Consider the following 19104-nt stretch of genomic DNA (forward strand, 5'->3'; position numbering starts at 1 on the left):
GGCAGCGGGAGGCAGCAGCGGCGGCGGCGGCGGCTTCCAGCGACTTCGGCGGTCGGTGAGTGCGGGCGGGGCCGGGCGGCCCCACGCTGCCCACGGGGGATGCTTCACCCCCCGCGGGGCCGCGACGAGGATGCTCTTGCCCCTGCGGCCCCTCGGTGGGGCCGGGGAGGGGATGCTCAGCCCCCCCTTAGCCCCCCTGGTGGGGCTGGGCTCGGGAGGCTCTGCCGTTTCCCCCCCCCGGGATGCTCTCCTGCCCCCGGGGATACCCTGCTGCCCCTGTGGGGCTGGGCCGGGGGGGCTTTGCTCCCCGTTGCCCCCCCGGGTGGGGCTGGGCTGGGGATGCTCTGCCCGGCCGTGCCCCGCGGGGATGCTCCGTCCCCCGGGAGGGGGTGCCTCAGCCCGGGGGTGCTTTGTTTCCCACCCCGTTAGCCCTTGGAGGGGGTGTCGGAGGCAGAGGGTGTGCTGAGCTCCCCCCTTTCCCTTGGGTTGAGTGTGGGCTGGGGGGGGATGTCATCCTCACCCCGAGCTGTGTCGTGGGGGTACTTGCTGCCCCCGGCATTACCCCCAGGCTGGGTCTCTGAGCCAAGGGGTTGCTGTGCCCCCCACACCACTGGCCCCAGACCAGGGGGCTGAGCCAGCCAGTCTGTCCCCGCTGGGGGTGCAGGCAGGAGGGGTAAAGGGTGGGCACATCCACCCCCCAAAGGCTGCATGGTTTGGGGGGGTCAGTGATTCCTGTCACCCAGGAGCGAGGAGGGGGGTTCCTTGATGTTCAGCTGCTCTCTGCCCCTGGCAGCCCCCCAGTCTGGTCCCAGGCTGTTCCCTCTGCACCCCACGCTTCCACCTTACACTGAGGGGGAGGGCAGGCATCCTGGTGAGGCTGGCCTTACCCTGGCCTTCTGCTGCTCCTCTGGTTTCCCAGCGCCGTATCCTCCCGCCTCCCTCAGCCCTGTCTCCAGCCCCCGAGCATCCGCCCTGCCAGCATCCACCCGGTGCCAAGCTCAGGGCTGGATCAACCCCACGAGGAACCCCCCAGCACCCAGCTCTGGGCTCTGTCAGCCCCACTGAGCATCTGCCTGGCACCGAGCTCCAGGCTCGACCAGTTCCTGAGGATGCTCACTGCATAGATGCTCGTGGGGCTGATTCTGGAGCTCGGTACCAGATAAATGTCCTCTAAGCTGGGCCAGCTTGGAGCGGGGCAGATGCTCACCAAGGTGGTCCAGCCTGGATGTTGGCACTGGGTGGATGCCCGCTGCCCCCGGGGCTGGAGCAGCTCAGTGAGCATCCAGCCAGCCTGGCGAGCTCCAGCTGTGCTCACGCTGGTTCCCATCCTCTGTCGGCTGGTGCCGTCTCGTCACAGCCATGGCAAGCTGCCTCCAGACACCATGATTTTCTCCTGAATAACACCAGCCCTGAAGGGCTTGTTTATCCCCTAAATTGCATCATTATAACAGCAATTGGCTTAGGAAGCTGGGTTTTGTTAAAGCTGTGCAAAACCTTCTGGGGACACCCTGATTTTGGCCAAGTCAGGGTTGGCAAAGTATTCATTTAAGCTTGTTTGCCACCAGCTGCTCATAGGCTGGGATGAGGTACTCCTGGTGGGTTTGACACCACCATGGCATTTTGTCAATGTGAGTGGGTGCAGAGGCAAGGTGTGAGCTGGAGTTTGGTACCTGGGTGAACGTGCCTGTGTGGTTTGGGAGTTTCTTGGTCGTGGTGCTGCCCGGGCATTAGAAGAGATGGGAAGTTGGTGCCTTTGTAGCTCTGATGGTCCAGGAGTCTCAGGTGTCCCTGCTTTCGAGGGCGCCATGATGTCTCTGCACCTCTGGACGGTGCTGGTTGGGAAACAGGACTGATCTCTGAGGACTTCCCTGGAGATTTGTCAGGGAGCCACTAGCACAGGTCACTGTGCTGGCACCCTGGCACCCAGAGGTGCTCAGGTGCATGGGTGACTTCCCAGCTTTGGTGCTTGCTCCTCCTGCATTTCATTTCCAGGAGACAGACTGTATCACCAGCTGGAGGGTCGAGGAGACCCCCCTGGCGTGTTCCTGAGACACCAGTGGTGGGACTGATGGACAAATCTGGCTTTCCAGGGTGGCCAACTCAGCTGTGCCTTGGCAGATGTGGGATTAAATGACTGTGCAGCTTTCTGGCCTCATGGTGAGGGCGCACGAGTCTTGCTCTGCACCAGTGCCTCAGTCCAGCTGTGCCTCGGCGCTCGCCAGCAGTTGAAGTGCAGGTGCTGGGGATTGAACTGGCCAGAGATTTGGGTTCCTGCCTGTCTTAATTGTCTCACAAGGTGCCAGGAATAAAAATCGCCCTTAAAACCTCCTTGTCTGTGTCCTTTGAGGGCCCTTTTTGTAAGCCTTGCCCTTTCAGGAAGCTTCCGCTGGGGGATGGGGCTTTGGACAGGGATGAGGACGGTGGTGTGAGGAAGAGGGGTGATGGGGTTGTGGTGTGGAGGGTGGGGAGATTGTGGCTGTGAGTCAGTGCTGGGAAAGAGCCTGGCACTGTGCTGGAGGTGGGAGTTCACACTGAAGCAGTGGGAGGCAGCCCTGGAGCCTCGCAGGGTGCTGAACCCAAACTGGGACCCAACTGGAAGTGCTTCTGGAGGTCCCCATTCTCTGGGGACAGGGAGTGACTTTGGCTGGCCACTGCCTGGGCAGTGCCATTTCATGTTTTCCAGCAAAGCAGAAAGATACTGGATTCTTTAGCAAACCTTGAAACATTATTTTACAATTAATTTCTTCCTAGAGAATGCTTTAGTGAGCCTGAGGTTTCCCAGATGGCTCCCAAAAGTGAGCTGGGAAGTGTCTGGGTTATTAACTGGGTTAATAACTGGGTTATTAACAAGGATGTTGGATCCATTGCCCAGCTTTCTTAGAGGAAGGATGTTGGATCCATTGCCCAGCTTTCTTCCCGGAGAGGTGTTAAATGCAATAACAACCCCCCACTTTACAGCTGCTTTCTGTGAAATGCCAAGCGTGGAGGTGACGGTCCTGGCCGAGGTGAGGGCTCTGGGGTGGGCTCCACAGGTGGGTCCAAGCCCTGGCCAGGCTCCTGAGGGCTGCAAATGGGAATTACCGGTGCTTGAAGGGCTCCTCTGTGAGCAAATGATGCCAAAAAGCTTGGAGGTGGGTGCACGTGTGGGTGTGCTCACACAAGTTGGCATTTGGGAGGGAGGAAGGGAAAATATCACATGAAACAACTGCAGCGTTGGGGGACAGGTCTGCATTTGGGCCCATCTGGAGCAGAAGTAGCGAAAAATGATTCAAGGCTCTTTCCTAAAAAAAAAAAGTTGCGCTGATATAATCGGATTTTGCTTCCGTTTGTGCTGTGGTCAAGGTTGCACTGATATAATTGGATTTTGCTTCCGTTTGTGCTGTGGTCAAGCAGGTTAAAATCCTTGTGGGGCCACTGCGAAGCCCTCTTGTTTTATTTGCAGGGTGAGGATGCCCTAAGGAATGAAGTGGGTGTTCATCTCCCTCTCTCATTTTTGTGCAAAGCTGAGCGTGGAGCAGCCCTGCCTGCCCTCACCCCCTCTGCAGCCATTTCCATCCCGCAGCGGGGAGGTGGAGGCACCTTGGACCCTGGTACCAAACCTCCTCCAAAAGACAGGGCTAAAAGTCACTGCCCAGGAGGGACTCACCGTATGTCCTCCAAGTTGTCCTTCCTTCCCTGAATCTCCACCCTGGTGTTTTAAATCAGCTCCTGGGTCGCTTCCTCCAGCGCCGTAATCCTGCAGGACTGACAAGGCTGGAATTTATCTGAAATGCAGATTTTTTTTTTTTTTTTTTTTTCAGCTCCCGGTTTTCAGTTTCTGCCACGCTTCTCTTAGCGAGCGCGAGGAGGTACCGGCTGGGTGGCTGCCTTTAATTGCATCGGGAGGGGAAAAAAAAAAAAAAAAAAGGAAGAAAACAAGTGGCAGATGAGAGCTCATTTCCCCCATCCTCCTGTCCGTTGCGGCCCATTTCCAGGAGAGGGCAGTTCCCAGGGTGTTTTGCTGCCTGATGCCTCTCTCTCCTCCAAACCAGCACCCGTGGTGCCCAGCCCCTGGTGTGTGCTGGTGGGTCACAGAGGCAGTGCTGTGCCAGGGAAGGCCAGGGCACGGGCCCGGCTCCTCCGCGGGGAGGTGAGATGTTGTTGACAGAGTGTGGCCGATTTCTTTAAATAGCCAGCGCTGCTCTGTGAGGATGTGCAGCAGGGAAGGATGCTCTTCCTGCCTGGGCTCTCCATCCATCCTCTCAGAGAGGAGACCATCCATCGCCAGGGCGGGATGGCACAGCAGGGCAAGGGGCCTCCTCCTAAAACTGCTGCCCATCCTCCAGGTGCATTGATTTGAAGCTCCCGTTTCCACCCTTTCCTGGCAGAAATGAATTTTCTCCATGATTACGGATGGGTTTTACCTCCCTGTCCCTAGCACAATGTGGCTAATGTGCTGGGACAGAAGAAACGTGCTGCTGTGGGGCTGGTGGCCGTGCGATGCCCTGGGGGGGTTTGAGAGCCAGGAGATAGGAGCTGGGCTGCACATGGATGGACGGAGCCTGGGGAAGGGTTCAGCCACGCTTCCAGCCCAATGCTCACCTTTCAGGGAGTCTAATGAGTGCAGTGCGTCCTCAAACGGATCTTCTCCTGCCAAAGCCTGGCCTTTCTGGCTTCCAAAATCGGGAGGGGTGTTTATAGCCTTGTTGTGGCATTAACACAGGTGTCATAAATATGATCTCAACCTCTTAATCATGAATAAAATAGGCTCAGTGGTGGTGCCTGCTACTGTTCCCCATCCAGAAATTCGTGGTGCCAAGGGCTGCAGACAGTGAGGGGAAAGATGGGTTTGTACAAAGTTTACAGCCTCAATAATCCCGTTAATCTGCCCGTAATTCACTGCCTGGCAGCTGTACTAACTAGATCTTGGCCTCTTTCTAGCATCCACACATCCCCCCCAAACTGTTTTGCAGGAAGGAGTCAAAAAATGTCCAGAGGTTATTTTTGGCTGTGGCTGATGTATTCACACGCCGATCAGCCAGGAGAGGAAGTTATTCTGGTCCCAAACTGTCCCACATAATGCCAAGTACCTTCTAGCATCCACACATCCCCCCCCCAAAAACTGTTTTGCAGGAAGGAGTCAAAAAAGGTCCAGAGGTTATTTTTGGCTGTGGCTGATTTATTCGCACGCCGATCAGCCAGGAGGGGAAGTTATTCTGGTCCCAAACTGTCCCACATAACGCCAAGTACCTTGTGCGAGTGTGATTTCTCTGGGCGAGGTTGTGAGATGACGTTCTCCTCTGAGGGAGCGAGTTCTCCTCACGCACCTTGATGGCTCACTGTCCTGCCAGCTCAAATCAGGCCAGAGCCCCACAGCCAGGAGAAACGGGCTCTGCGCCCTCCTCTCCTTTGTCCTTGGGGGATGGACCTGAGCCCTGTATCCATGGGGTGGTGCCTTGAAATTCCTGCTCCATCCAAGGGAGCTCCCAGCCGGGTTGTGGGTGTCCCTGGGTGAGACCTGGGTTTGGAGAGCGCAGGGCAGCGTTTCGAGGCTCAGGAAGCTCTGCGGTGTCTTGGCCGGTTTCTCTGCAGGATGAGTGTTGTGGTTTCAGCCGAAATCACCGCAACCGAACCAACAGATGGCACTTCCCCCCCCCGCCGAAAGAGGAGAGGAAAAGATAAGGAGATTGAAAAGTTTAGAATTAACTAAACTACTTTAATCAAAAATAATATTAAAATAAAAGAGAAGAAAATAATGAAATAGATACAACATATATACCAAACCGTATCAAGCTCCCAGGATGACAGTCCATCACCAGCAGGCACTGGGGAAGTCCCAGACTGGACTCGGTGATGGACAGGAGCAGGATTCCAGCTCTGGAGTCAGGAACACATGGGGATCAAAGGCAGATGAACAGACAGGGTCCTCTTCGGACGTCGGCCATTGCAGGAAGAGAGTTGACCCTTTGATCCCTCAGCTTTTATACTGAGCATGGGGCAGATGGGATGGAATACCCTGTTGGTCAGGTTTGGGTCACCTGTCCTGTCCGTTCCTCCCCACAGATGTGACCCCTCTACGTTTTTCCGTTTCCGACCCTCTAAGGGGCAAATAACGAAAATTGGCTGCTTGGTTGTTATAGCAATAAATATAAGCAAGGGCCTCTCTGCACACCATTCCCTGGCATGTAGCACAAACATGGGTCTGATCACTTTGAGAAGGACCAGTTTCCTCCACAATATGCCGTTAATTTCAGAGAGTTAGAAAAGGCCTAACTAAAATGCAAAGTTACAGAACACAAAATTGATCCGGTTTTACCTCAAACTGGGACAATGAGGTAGCTGTGGTGCTGCTGAATATCTTCTCCCTCGTGCCTGCTTCCCCAGGCGTGCTGTGAAGCTTGCTGAGCTCCCCGCTCTCGGGAAGGTGGGGTGGGAATGAAGTGTGAGGGTGGCACGGCCAGATCCTGCTTTTCTCCTCGTCCTACACAAGACTGGTGGGCTTCCCAGTGTCACCACAGCTGGTTTCTGGCCAGGGCTAGTGGGGGTTAGGCATGGTGGGCATCACTGGGATGTGCTCTGGTGCCTTTGCCATCCCGTTGTGTCAGTAATGTGTTTTCCACCCCAGCTGAGGATGGGTCCTGTCCCCGTGCCACCCTCGTAGCATCAGTGGTGGCGGTGTCCAGTGGACACGCTGCTGGTGTGGGCTTGGGGACACCTGATCCCCACATCTCCTGCAGCGAGGAGGAAGGCAGGGCCCAGTCCACGTGGTGACAGGGAGCCTGGCGTTTGGGCTGAGGCAGGATCACAGGAGGCTTTGGGGACAGAGGAGCTGCCAACCCAAGCCCCTGAAGGACCCATGGAGGTGCTGAGTGAACTAGATGCTGGCTGCTGCTCTGCTGCTTGGAAACCCTGGCTGTGCTAGAGAGCAGATGAGTGGAATTCCTGGAGATTCCCATCTGCCTGCTACGAGCTGCTGTCCTCGCTCCTCGCCAGCATCGCAGCACCTGGAGGCAGGTGCTCGCCAGCTTCGTTGGGACACAGGGGATGGAGCGAGGTCTCCAAGGTCACTGCCAGCATCCCCCAGAGAGACATCTCCCCAAACCCTTCCTGGCCTTGGGCTCTCCAGTCACCATGTGTGGAATAACACGGCTTAACTCATTTTAACCCATTAAGGGTTTAATTGGAGCCAGAAGGCTCATCTCTTCTCATCTGAGCTGGTTTTCCTTTGAGCCTGGATCCAGAAAGGGTTTGCTTTGCTGCTGGTACCTGTCTGATATCCAGATGTGCCACCCAGAGAGCAGCTGGTGTTTGATGGAGAGAGAAGACTTCCCTTTGCTCCTCCCCAGCATCAAAGCCGGGATGATAATCACTCAATCATTACCAACACTTTGGGGCTGTAATATAAAAAAAGAACATATTTTTTCCCCTTTTGATCGTCTGCTTCTAGTTAATTTAGTTACGAGACTTTTGCAGTGGCCATTTTTGGAGATGGCAGTCAGAGCATCTCTGCAATGGCTTTCGTTCTGCCTGTCCTTTGTGTTTACACCTATATAAAGAAATTTTGTCCCTTAAAATGAAGCTGAAATAAGCCCCAGCATTGCTGATTGCTGCATGGCTCTTCGTAAGCACTGGTGTCGCTTTCAAATCACACGTCGTCAATAAATCTAATTCTAACTGCCCTGCAGCAAATGGCATCAGCCTGCACTTTGAGATCTCTCCCACACGTACTCCCGCTGCCTAAAAATACCAGTGCTTTAATTCTCAAATGACTTGGCTATTGTACAGCCACCATTTTTTTTTATTTAAATATTGCTGCATGGCTCAGTGCAGGACATCTGTTACGTTACAAAGGGTGAAATTCTGCTCTGGAGATCTGGTCTTTAAGTAACGCGGTGACTCTGTCGATTTTGGGGGTAAATGACCGTTTATAACCTTTATTCTCTGTGCTGTGAGGTGTGGTAATCAGGGGGGCAGCAGCGTTCAGGGAAGCAGGATCCAGGAGGGGAAACTCATCCCTGATGTGGCACTGAGGGAAATACCCCCCAAAACTCATCCTTTCACCAAAGAGATGGACCCTCTGTGGCTGCCAAAGAAAATGCCATTGTTGCTGGTGACCTTCCCAGGGAAGGGCTGGCCAAGTGTGCTGGCAGAGGGCAGCGAGGGCTGTTCCCATCTCAGGACAGGACATGGAAAAGGCACTTACAAAATCCCTTCCAGCCTGTCACTGGAGCCCTCCAAGCCCCTTGTCTGTCTCCGCAGCGAGGAGAGCAGAGGTGAATGGGCCCATCTGGCCAGCATTACCCACCAGGATGCTCTTGTGTCCAAGTAGCTGTATGCTTCAGAGCTGCTGGAGATGCAGTGTGCTGTGCTTCATCCCTTTAACCCTCCCCGTGAGTGCTGTGCTTCATCCCTTTAACCCTCCCCGTGTGTGTCCCAGGTGTCTAGTCCATCCTTTTTGCAGTAAATGTATAATTTGCATTTGCACGTCTGGCTTTGAGATGTGGAATACAGGGAAGGGGACCGACTGCTTTGGTTTGAGCAGCTGGGTCTCTCTTTAATGGGCGAATGCAGAGGGCACGCTGGTGTTTTGGGTTCATACAGGGCAGCGGGAAGAGTGGTGTGTAACCAAGCAAGCAGGCTTTTTTCTCCAGCAGATTTCAGCCTCTTGACCTTCCTGGCTTGCTGGCAGGGCAGGGAGAACTCAGCAGTTGGTCTACGAATGAAGCCAAGGGCCAAATGTCACACGCTGTGATCTTGGGGTGAAGAGACAAACTGGCTTTGTGGCATTGGCTGGGGGATCCTGGAGCAGTGCTGGGCACGGTGGATGTGGAAACTGAAGTTCAATGTAGCTGGGAGGTGCTGAGGCTATAAAACGTGAGCGATGCTCTAAATGTATGTGTTTCTGTAGGTGAGCTTGGATTGAAGGCATTTGGAATTTCCTCTCTTAGGGAATTTGGATTGAAGGCATTTGGAATTTCCTCTCTCCATTTCCATGCAATAAACCCTCTCGCTGCTGGGGGGGTTGTTTCTGGGCTGTAGGTGCAGCCTGGAGCAGAGGGTGGGCACAGGCTTGAGGCACACACAGCTCACGGGCTTGGCCAGGGGGTAGGAGTCCTACACCCTCCTGCAGTATCGTCCACAAAGGACACAAACATTGCTAATTCCCCCAGTCTTGAAAAAAGATAAAACAACAGTAAAAAATGTATATTTTGGAGGCTGAAAAGGTGAGGAAACCAGCCACCAGCCCCACGGAGCAAACAGATACTGACCACTTGGTTTCCTCCTCTCTCCACTGCAAGGGGGAGGAAATCCAACCACTGGAGATGGCAAGGAGGTGTCACCACTGCCCAAGGGTGGGGACAAGGGTAGTGACCCACCAGGAAGAGCCACCCTGGTCTGTCAGACCAAGATGTGGCAGGTCCTCCATCACTCAGTGCCCGGACTTTCTCCTTCCAAGAGCTCTGGGCTCCACATGGACTGACCTGGTGTCCCTCGAAATGCCAAAAACCTGTTGCAGAGAAGGAAGCAGAAGGATCCTCCCGTGCTGCTGCCTTCACCCTGAGCTCTTTTCTCCCTCTTTCCTTCAGTGCAGGTGTGAGAGCAGCCGTGGGTCAGCTCCTGCATAGTCGCTGGTGAGCTGGAGGTTTGCCTGAGCCTGTTCTCCCAAAAGCTTGAGATTTTGCAGGACTTATCCCCAAAAGATGGGGAGCTGCTTATCAGCACCCAAGTTAACCCGGTCTCTGGGGCAGCTGGGACTTCCATGGTCTCCTTTTGTCCCTCTCCATCCCCATTGGCTTGGATTGGGGCTGATGGGCTCTGAGGCAGCTGCCAGGTGCACTTGGTGGTACCCAAAGCTTTTGTAAATCCCTGGGGACTCACAGGCAGAGGACAGGTACCAGTAACACCAGTAACCAGAGCAGACTGGGGAGAGCAGGTCCAGACTGGTGGTGGTAGGAGGATGCTGCTAAGGAGAAGGCGATGGTGGCTGCTGTGATGGCTTTATTGCCTCCCAATCTTCCTCCAAAGATGATGGTCTGGGTTTGAAAGAGTCCGGCCTCCGTGCAGCCGCAGCTCACGGCTCCCCATGGGCCTCGGCCTTGCTCCAGCAGGGAGATGGGTGCAGTTTGGCTCCTGCTTCTTCTTGTTTCCCAAAAAGCAAATATTGTCAGATTCAGAGCCGCTCTGGCCATATTGTGTGCATATTAATGCGGAGCCAGCGCAGGGCTGGGCACGCGTGTGTCTGCCTCGGCGGGAGCTGGGTTTGTCGTGTCGGGGTCTCTGCGGGGAGGGGTTCGGGGGGGTGTTATCTGCCAATGCAGCTCACGGACGGCTGGGGAGGCGGTGGAGGGAGATGCCAAGAGGGGGAGGCTGCTGCGGGGAATCTGAGTCGCTCCTGCCTGCAGAGCCCTTGGCGCCGCTGCCTGTGAGATGCCGGAGAGGGAGATCAGTGGGGACGGGCAGCTCGTCTCCGCGCCGGCGGCGGGGAAGGGGCTTCGAGGCAGCTCTGGGAGAGCAAGAGCAGCGTGAATTCAGCTCAGGCTCCCGGGCTGGGCTGGAGCTGCCTTTGCTGGGGAGCGGGAGGCAGCGAGCCCGCAGTGCTGCGTGACGCTGACACAGCCCAGACACACTCCTCTCCCCGGTGTGACCGCAGCAGCCTGGAAAAGCCGGGGCCATGCGAGGCCACGCTGCCCAACGTGGGCACCGGCTACTACTGGCAGCTGTGGATGCCCTGGCTCTGCTCCTCTGAAGGTGGGATGGTCCCTGGGGGGTCAGGGCTGTGGGTGTCTCCTCGCAGGGTGATGCTCGTGGGGATGCTGGAGAGACTGCTCGATTTGCTTTCCCACTCAAGATTCTGGCAGCGGGTTCTCGGACGTGCTGATGGCATGGAAAGTACCCTGAGAAAGCAAGAATCCATGCTCCTGTCCTCAAGCAGTGAGAGCAGGGACCCTGTGACGTGGTGCAGCAACAGCGTGGCCCTGGGGTGGCAGGAGAGCAGGATGAGGCCTCTGGAAAGGATGCTTCAAAATACGGAGGCATTTAACCAGGCTCCTTGAGGACCTGCTGGTCTGTGGTGGGGTGAGGGTAGCCTGGGGTTGCTGTCACCCTCTTTGCTGGCACGGCCTCTCAGCACCCCAGATTTCTCACAGGTGGCCCCAGGTTCACCCCCAGAAGTCAGCCCACCCCTGTAGGCACCAGGGTGGCTTTCAGGGGTGAGCAGAGCCGTTCTCAGGTGCTTGCTCCCCATCCCGCTTTTCTCCAGCTGCTCAGCTTCCCCCATCATATCCCTGTTCTCATCAGTCATTATTTCTCTCTAGGTGAAGGCTTTTTAATAACATCTGACATTTCAGCCATTTTTGAGTCATTTCCTTTCTTCTCCTCCAATTTTCATCCTCTTCATAACTAGGATGCCTTTCTTTGTCCTCAGCCAGAGGGCAGGTGGCTGTTATTGCCTCTGTTATCATATTCCGGGAGGTTTGATCGGGTTAATGAAAATCCGTCTCTCTTTTGTGCGTCGCTTCCACTCCCATCTTCTTTAGCCTGGTTTCTTAAGGAAATGAAACTACAGGGCTTGTGTTGTCACGGCCTTTTCTCTCCCCCAACTCGTTCTTGAACGTGTTGATCCCTCTTAGCAAATCTGACGGGGTGGAGAGCTCGAACGCTCGGGGGCTTGTGGTTGCTGGTGGGGAGGACAGAGCCAGGCCATGCCCCAGAGGGTCAGTGGTGGTCCAGCAGGACCAGATCCAGCAGAGAACAGGGCTGTGGATCCCACTGGGAACACGAGGAGCACCGGGGCTGTATCCCAAAGCCTGTTTGCTGTGATAACAGGCTGCATCACCTGGGTATTTTTGCTGCCCAGTTGCTTTTCTTGTGTCGAGGAAGGGAACCAGAGGAGCAGAGTGGCTCTGGCCTCGCAGACGGGGCGTGAGTCGGGGTTTGGAGGGGCCTGGGCCGTGTTCTCAGCAGCAGCCGCGCGCGTGGCTGCGCTCGAGGGCTCTTCCTGCAGCAGCAGGAGCTGCAGCTGGTTTGAGCTCATCTGTTGGAGTGTGAACTGCAGCGACAGAGGAGCCGGCAGAGATTTTCCGCCGCTGTCCGTGCTACAGCAGGAAGAGCTGTAGAGCTTTTCCAGTGGCTGCTGCAAAATCTGATTCCCTGGTAGTAACATGGGGATTCCTGGCGAGGGAAATCTTGGGGGTCCTAGGAGAAGCACAACGTGCAGCTGGTAGTCCAAATCTATCAGTGGAAAAGGACCAAAGTGCTTCTTGGTGTGTCTTTTGAGCTCATTGGCCTTTCCAACAAGGGATGGGGTACCTCAGGAGCGTGTCCCCTCCTTTCCCAGCCTACCCTGGGGAGGGGGATCATGCCAGGCTGGGGAGGAGGGTTTGCTGAAGCCCTGCAGCACAGAGATGCTCTGCTCGGGTCTCGCAGTGGGGAAGCAACCCGTCTGCTTGGCAATTTATCTGGAGACTTGGCTTTTCTGTGGGTAAGTTACTGCTTGTTGGCACCAAGTCATGTTGTAGAGCTGCACTGGGAGGGTTTCACCCTCGCTTTGCTGTGTCCTCCTCTATGCATGTGGTTTCTTTTGGGCAACACATCTGGTATTTCTTATGCACTGGGAAGGTTTCACCCTCACTCTGCTGTGTCCTCTATGCATGTGGCATTTCTTTTGGGCAACACATCTGGTATTTCTTTTGGGCAATCTGGTCTGCTGTTCTTTCTTCTGCTTTCATCCTCCAGGCCTGGAGCCTTGCTGGACCTCAGCATGGTCCCCACCTCATCCCACTGCTGGACGAGAAGATCGGGCTTGCTGTCAGGTGCCTCATCCTCTGCCTGATCCCACCAGGAAACCTACCTCTTCCTCTCCCTTGAGGTCCTTCCCAGTGTGGGGGGCTTGCTGGGTGGCACCAACCCTGAAGAGAGCACATGGGCACTTGAAGCCTAGCAATGAGTCCACAGCAGGGCTCCCTTCTCCTAGGAGATCCTCAAACAAGCAGTCCCACTAGGGGGGATGCACGACAATGACTCTGTGTCCCAGAACATGGTGCATCCCTTTCACCTTGCTTGGCCTCTCCACCTACTTGTGATCTGCTGGGTGAAAAGGCTTGACGGTGGGTAGGCAAGACCAGCCCTGATGCCACCATGATCAGGCATGATGCAGATGTTTGGGGTGTGTTTCAGAGCCATGTTTCTTAACCAACTGTGAGACATGGAGAAAAGTAGGAGGAGGGCTTGGCCGTGGCCCCTGCCCAGGAGCTGGGGGCTTGGATGGTTTCTCTTTCCAGGAAGGGTTTTGGTTTTCCTTTGCTCTCTCCAGCCTTTCTTTTGATGGCGGTGAGATGGGCTCTGTAATTGAGGAGATCCCAGATGAATAATCCGCTGAGGAAGCTGCTAATTTGAAGACATGTCTGTAATAATTAAATCATTATCTGGAGGGAAGTAGAGAACAGATACCAAAATGGGGCTAATTAAAATCCAAACCCTGGATGACTTGGGCCCTGGGCCAGAGCACAGCATAGTCTGTTGGGGATGTCTTCATGTGTAATTGCTTTTCAGAACATCAGTCCCACCAGAAAATCCATCTGTTCCCCCTCATGAGACCAAGATTGACCCAGAAACCCTCTTCCCTTGTCCTGTCCTGTGTTCCCCAGACCAGACACAGATAGAGGATGGCCATATGCTTCACAAAGGGCAGGAGGAGTGGTGAGACCCAGTTTGGGAGTGTATTTGGTTCTTGGGCCTCAGGAACTAGATTCTTCCATATCTGTGGAAGATTTTGTCCTTATCTTTCAGCCCTCAGGCTTGGCTGATGCTTCTTGGAAATACCTTGAGATCTATAAGCAGGATGGGCTTGTTTCTATGCCTGTTCCATGCATGGAAGGATTTGGACCTGCAAAGGTGCCACAAGGAGCTGGTGCCTGGGAGGAAGGTGGCTTTGGCTGTAGGGAGAGATGAGTTTTGTTCAAGTTGACTCCGTGTCAGGTGTGGGAGCACCTTGGGAGAGGTTTTTGTGTGCTGCATCAGCTGTAAGGATACAACGCCTTGCTGGATGTGGGCCTGGCCCTTGAGTTATCCTCAGGTGTCAGCTCTGAAGAGGTCCAAATAGGTGGAGGTGGCTCTGCCACCTGTGGTGGCCGGCAGGTGTGGTTGTGATGTTGGAGGTAAGAAAGGGTCCTTGGACAGCACTTAGTGCTGTGCCATGATGATGGCAGATCTGCAGGTTGGGTGTTAAGGTGCATAGCCAGAGGTGCCATGAATGCTTTGCCTGAGACTAGTCAAAGTTGAAGCCCACCATGTCCTTCAGCAGGGCCAAGCCCTTTGCAAAGGACAGTGCTTAAAAATCCCACCTCCCGTGTTCAGGATTCTGGGTCTGGGGTAAATTCAATCCTCTTGAGCTCTTCCACTGGGTGTATTTCTGTGTCAGGGAGGTGTTGCTGCTCTGTCTGCATAGACTGAAGGTCCTCAGGTGGTGGTGGCCAGGTGAACCCCAACAGCAGGCATTGCTTCAAAGGAGCTGGCCTTAAATCACTGTATTTCGGCAGGGAAGGGCATCCCATGAATGCTTTGCCTGAGACTAGTCAAAGTTGAAGGCCACCATGTCCTTCAGCAGGGCCAAGCCCTTTGCAAAGGACAGTGCTTAAAAATCCCACCTCCCGTGTTCAGGATTTTGGGTCTGGGGTAAATTCAATCCTCTTGAGCTCTTCCACTGGGTGTATTTCTGTGTCAGGGAGGTGTTGCTGCTCTGTCTGCATAGACTGAAGGTTCTCAGGTGGTGGTGGCCAGGTGAACCCCAACAGCAGGCATTGCTTCAAAGGAGCTGGCCTTAAATCACTGTATTTCGGCAGGGAAGGGCATCCAGCTGTCCAGACCAGTCCCTTTCCAAAGCTGTTTAAGATAAATCAGTGCTTTTACCCAGTGGAGACAAGGTAAGGGACCTCTGTCTATCAGGTCTGCACGTCCCGAGCATCGCTCAGCAGATGTCACTGCATCGTCATGGCAGGTAAAGGTCATCCCAGGTGGGCTGGTGGCTGCCAGCAGCATCTGGGCTGGGGAAGGTGAGAGGAGGGCATGGCACGGGAGGCCGGGCAGGGAGCCACTTCTGCTCGGGTGAGCATCCCACCAACCCCTGACACATGGTATTTTTTTTCCCCTGCGTTGCCCTGGAGGGACTGCAGCACTGCAGCAGCACAGCGCTGGCACTGCGACGCTGACGTGGTGGGTCTTGGGGACAGGCTGCTTTGGGCTGAACCATCCCTAAACCAGCTGTGGTGGAGCTCAGTTCTTCTTGGTATAACATCTGCAGGAACAGGGCACTGTGGGATGCCCAGGGTCCAAAATCGTGTTGTTAAGAAGCCAGAAATGTAAAGCTGCCTGCACAAATCACAGAATCATGGAATTGTTGGAGTTGGAAGGGACCTCTAGAGCCCATCCAGTCCAACTCCCTGCCAAAGCAGGGTTGCCCAGAGCACATCACTCAGGAGCATCCAGGTGGGGCTTGAAGATCTCCAGAGAAGGGGACTCCACACCCTCCCTGGGCAGCCTGTCCCAGGGCTCTGCCACCCTCACCCCAAAGAAGTTCTTCCTCAGATTGGAGTGGAACTTCCCATGGTCCAGCTTGTGCCCGTTGCCCCTCGTCCTGTCACTGGGAACCACTGAGAAGAGTCTGGCTCCATCCTCCTTCAGCCCACCCTTGAGATACTTGTCAGCATGAATAAGGTCTCCCCTCAGCCTTCTCTTCTCCAGGCTCAAGCGTCCCAGCAATTTGAACCTTTCCTTGTAAGAGAGGTGCTCTGATTGCTTAATGGTCACTAAACCTTCTAGAAAATGTTGGCTCAGCTTCTGTGCTTGAGTTGTTCGTGGAGAGGGACTCCCGACCCCCTGTGCCTCCTCTCGGTTTGTGAGCTGTGATACGCTGCCTGCTTTTATTAGAGAGAGCACACGACATTGTCAGCTCAGGCAGCAGATGTGTTGCCAACGCATTGGGTTCATCTCCTTCCCTTCAGCCCCCTTCCAGGGATTTTACGGTTTCCTGGGCACCACGTCTCTGAGTGCCCCCAGGAGCTCTGGGGGACCAGGACGGAAACCACCGCGCCTGCGTCTCCTCCAGCCAGCCGTGCGCCGATGTAATTACCTACTTTTAATTTCTTTAAAAGCCTGCTGAGCTGCAAACAGGGGAGACCTTATTGCTCTCTACAACTCCCTGAAAGGAGGGTGTAGAGAGATGGGGGTCGGTCTCTTTTCTCAAGTCACAGGTGACAGGACAAGAGGAAATGGCCTCAAGTTGCACCAGGGGTGGTTCAGGCTGGATATTAGGAAAAATTTTTTCACTGAAAGGGTTCTCAGCCATTGGAATGGGCTGCCCAGGGAGGTGGTTGAGGCCCCATCCCTGGAGGTGTTCAAAAGACGGGTTGATGTAGTGCTGGGAGGTCTGGTTTAGTGATGTATTTTTGTCAGTCAGGTTGACGGTTGGACAAGATGATCTTTAAGGTCCCTTCCAACCTAGAAGATTCTGTGATTCTGTGAAACACGGTTCCCCCCTCCCCTGGTGATGTCTCACAGGGGTTGGCCAATTCCTGCTCTCACCTCCTCCTGGGGTGGTTTGGGGGGTCATCCCTGCCACCAGGGCCATGGGGCCTCTTGCTGTGACTCCGTGTGTGTGGGAGCCCCTCGGAGTTGCTTGGTGGGGGGACAAAGTGCTGTGTCGAGGGGCTTTGTGCCGATGGGGAGAGGATGCTTCTCAGATACCCTTTGGAGTCAATTTTGGGGATGGAAACATGGGCCAGGCTCGATGATGGCATGGTTGGGGCCACCACCTTTGCAGTCTTCTTGGGTGAGCTGGATGTGGCTGTGGGACCTCATGGGAAGCTCGGGGGGGACAAGGACACAAGGTCCCAGGTCTCTCGGTGGTGGGCTCTGCCCGAGGTGCCCTGGGTGCTGCTGGCAAGGACACGGAGCTGACTGCATTAGCTTAGCTCCACGGAGCTGACATTTTAAGAGGGAACGAGTTGGAAATTGAGCTGAACTAATGCCCGGCGCTGCTTTTTGTGACAATAACTGCTCGGATGAGAGCTCTGCCTGCACAGAGGAGAGCTGCCACCCTGCTGCAAACCACGGCGCTCCCCACGCTCTCTGGAGCAATTCCCTGTTAGTTCCCTCAGTTTGAAGCACTGCTTTTTGAATCCTCTGACCAGAGGAGAAGCACTGGGTCACCACAGATCTTCTGGTGAGTCTCTGCTCGTCCAGCCCGGCGCTGAGCATCCCTAGACTGGGTGCAATGGACCAGGGACAAAGGCAGGGCTGGGTATGCACTGCTGGGACTGTGGCAAGCAGGATGGCTACCAGGACCACTGAAATGGGACCATGGCAAGCAGGATGGGTGCCAGGACCACTCAACTGGGACCGTGGCAAGCAGGATGGGTGCCAGGATCACTGAACTGGTACCATGGCAAGGAAGTTGGGTACCAGGATCACTGAACTGGGACCATAGCAAGCAGGATGGGTACCAGGATCACTGAAATGGGACCATGGCAAGCAGGATGGGTACCAGGATCACTGAACTGGGACCATGACAAGCAGGATGGGTACCAGGACCACTGAACGAGCATGGTCATAGCATGGGCTGGAGCATGCTCACTTATCCCCAGATGCCCTGTATTGCCAGCACCTTCACTGGCCTCTTTGGGGACATCTCAAGGGGTCATTTGCCCAGTGGCACCCCATCCCTCCTCATTGATGTACCCAAACCCCAGCTGGGATGGGAACCCTGTCCCCACTGGGACCAGACTGGGTAAGGACCTGGCTGGTGTCCGTGGAAGCTCTGCCTTCCAGGCCACCCGATTATACTGTGCTTGCCTGAGCTGCAGGAGGTGCCTTTCTGCGAGCATGGTCATAGCATGGGCTGGAGCATGCTCACTTATCCCCAGATGCCCTGTATTGCCAGCACCTTCACTGGCCTCTTTGGGGACATCTCAAGGGGTCATTTGCCCAGTGGCACCCCATCCCTCCCCATTGATGTACCCAAACCCCAGCTGGGATGGGAACCCTGTCCCCACTGGGACCAGACTGGGTAAGGACCTGGCTGGTGTCTGTGGAAGCTCTGCCTTCCAGGTCACCCGATTCTGCTCCGCTTGCCTGAGCTGCAGGAGGTGCCTTTCTGCCCCATAAGCCATGGGGGTCATGAGCTGGGGTAGGGGGGTGCCAGTTAATGAAGAGAGGGGTGGAGGGGGCTGGTGGAACTGCGTGAAGCCCTCAGGGGCTCTGCTCAAAGCTCCCTGCTGGGTCTAACACCACTCGTGACATTCACAAAAAGGTTGATTTATTTTTCCTTGATTTACTTGGTATCTCTGGAGGGAACTGGACTTATATATTCCATGTGTCTTCCTTGTGGACTATATCTAGGAGGAAGGAGCTCCAGGTGGAGCTTTTTCCATGGCAGGGTACTCTTGAGATGCTCTCTGTGTTTTCTCTGATGGCTAATAAGGGTTGAGATAATTCCACCATTCTCCTGAAGGGGAATGGCTTGGATTTTCCTTTTCAACTCAGCTCTCAAGGTGCAGCAACTTCCAGATCTCCACCTCGATGGCGCAGTGAGCTGGGAACACGATCCTCTGCTTCATGGTGTCTGTGGACGTGCAGGGACAGAATCGCCACCAAAAACTCCTTCTTGCAAGAAAGAAGGCTTAAAGTGCAGGACAAAAGCAGGAGAATGGTATCTTGGGTTGCATAGGGAAGAGTGTAGCCAGCAGGTCAAGGGAGGTCATTCTCCCCCTCTGCTCTGCACTGGGGAGGCCACAACTGGAATCCTGCATCCAGGTCTGGGCTCCCCAGTTCAAGAGATGCAGCATCTTCCAGACCTCCACCTCGCTGGTGCAGTGAGCTGGGAACACGGTCCTCTGCTTCATGGTGTCTGTGGACGTGCAGAATCGCCACCAAAAACTCCTTCTTGCAAGAAAGAAGGCTTAAAGTGCAGGACAAAAGCAGGAGAATGGTATCTTGGGTTGCATAGGGAAGAGTGTAGCCAGCAGGTCAAGGGAAATCATTCTCCCCCTCTACTCTGCACTGGGGAGGCCACAACTGGAATCCTGTGTCCAGTTCTGGGCTCCCCAGTTCAAGAGAGACAGGGAACTGCTG

General features: G+C 55.0%; 1 protein-coding gene across 1 annotated transcript in view; it reads left to right on the forward strand.

Moving 5' to 3' along the window:
• The window catches only part of PPFIA4 (protein tyrosine phosphatase, receptor type, f polypeptide (PTPRF), interacting protein (liprin), alpha 4), a 98406-nt gene continuing 79302 nt past the window's right edge, over positions 1–19104 (forward strand). Inside the window, exon 1 of the mRNA XM_014946342.1 lies at positions 1–55. The gene's annotated coding sequence lies outside the window, so the exon portion shown is untranslated. The remainder of the gene's footprint in view (positions 56–19104) is intronic.

The sequence above is a fragment of the Calidris pugnax genome, unplaced genomic scaffold (genome assembly GCF_001431845.1).
Source record: "Calidris pugnax isolate Ruff unplaced genomic scaffold, ASM143184v1 scaffold116, whole genome shotgun sequence".
NCBI classification, from domain to species: domain Eukaryota; kingdom Metazoa; phylum Chordata; class Aves; order Charadriiformes; family Scolopacidae; genus Calidris; species Calidris pugnax.